The following is a 1,603-nucleotide window of genomic DNA, read 5'->3' as shown; positions in this document are numbered from 1 at the left end:
TCACACACACACTCACTGCTCAGGAGAAGCTGTTGTCCCGGACATGTGAAAAGACAGGGTTGCCAGATCCCTGTTCCCACAGTGGGTTGCCAGATCGAGGTGGATTTAGTAGTTATAAAAAAAAACATTTTTACAAAACACCAGTGATAATAATAATAATAATAATAGCTATTGGAAAACTTCAAGTTACAACTTTGACTTTTACAAAGTGCTGACACTGGAGACTCCTTCCATAAATAAGTAAATTAGAGAGAGAGAGAGAAAGATAGAGATTCATATTCAAAGACTCCCTCCCCCATTTTTAAAAATAAACATTGCAACAACATTTATTTGGTTATACTGCAATAATAATAATAGTTGTTGTTAAACTTCAACTTAAAACATTATTTTTTTTTTTTTACAAATAAATATTTTACCAGTATTTTTCAGGCTTACGACTACTAAAAATAATAGTTGTTGGAAAACTTCCAGTTACAACTTTTGGTGCTGATACTGGAGACTTCTTCCATACATCTAAAAAAAAAAATTTAATAAAGAAGATCCAATTTTTGAAAAAATAAAGATTTCACCAAAGTTTTCAGGTTATAATAATAATAATAATTTATTGTTATCGAGTCCTTCTGTAAATCTACAAAACGAAAACATGTTTTAGTGAAGTTAATAGTTAATAAATTTGTGTATATACTGTCCTGCATTAGTGCAAATTCACCAATATGAGAAAACTAGTCTCTATTGAAAGGTGATTGAGATCAAAGTCAACAAAAATATAACAATTTATAACACTGAAATTAATGTGTAATTTTGCCTAATTGAATTTTATTGATGTCTAATTCAGAATTGTGTATACGTGTGTGTGATCACTTTCATCCATGTTTGGTTTGTGATTTGAATGTTATAGAAGAATTGTAATAATTCTTTAAAACTTTTTCTTTGCAAATTTGTAATATTTAAAATAATATAACCAGAGATCTGCAAATATCAGCCTTCTTCTGTTCTGTTCTGTTTAGACTCTTTTTTGTTAACTAAATAATAAATAAATACTAGTAACTACATGTAATAACTCTACTGTTACTGCACTTTAAAATATTATAAAATTAATTGTTGTAAGTTTATAGAGAACATAAATGACCAGAAGTAAATTTAACCAGTGAGGACGAAACAGACAGTGCAGATAAAGATTTTAGGGATGATGAGGCTGTATTTGGTGACAGATCTCTGTAATGAGGCGGTGAAGCTGTCAGCACGGCGTGTCTCCGCGGATCAACAGGAGCCCAGGTCACAGTGAGATCATCTGTAAGTGTATACAGGAGATTAGTGAGTGTGTGTGGAGTCTAAGACACCAGGGTTACGGGGGCTTGTGGAGGTCTGGTGAGGGATTAAAGAGATCAATTAGTGTCTAAGTTTAAGTGAACTGAACTTAAGCAATTAAATTCAGGCTCATTTCATCTGAATAACATTTTAGACATATTCTTCACCTGCATTAAAGTAAACTTCAGGGTTTTTTCCAGGATTTTTAAGTTTAAAGCCTAAATAAAAAAAGTAATTGATGTCTATGTAGAAATACTCTCTCACTTCAGCATCTCTGTCTCTCTAGGCTCCGAAC

The 1,603-nt window shown here is 31.9% G+C and overlaps 1 protein-coding gene across 1 annotated transcript in view; it reads left to right on the top strand.

Moving 5' to 3' along the window:
* Positions 1–1,603, top strand: part of fam110b (family with sequence similarity 110 member B) — a 170,423-nt gene that overhangs the window by 46,660 nt on the left and 122,160 nt on the right. The gene's annotated exons all lie outside the window — the stretch shown is intronic.

Source organism: Clarias gariepinus, chromosome 11, assembly GCF_024256425.1.
Source record: "Clarias gariepinus isolate MV-2021 ecotype Netherlands chromosome 11, CGAR_prim_01v2, whole genome shotgun sequence".
Lineage (NCBI taxonomy): Eukaryota > Metazoa > Chordata > Actinopteri > Siluriformes > Clariidae > Clarias > Clarias gariepinus.
The sequence above is the reverse complement of the archived record's forward strand: the minus strand, read 5'-3'. Positions and strand labels throughout refer to the sequence as shown.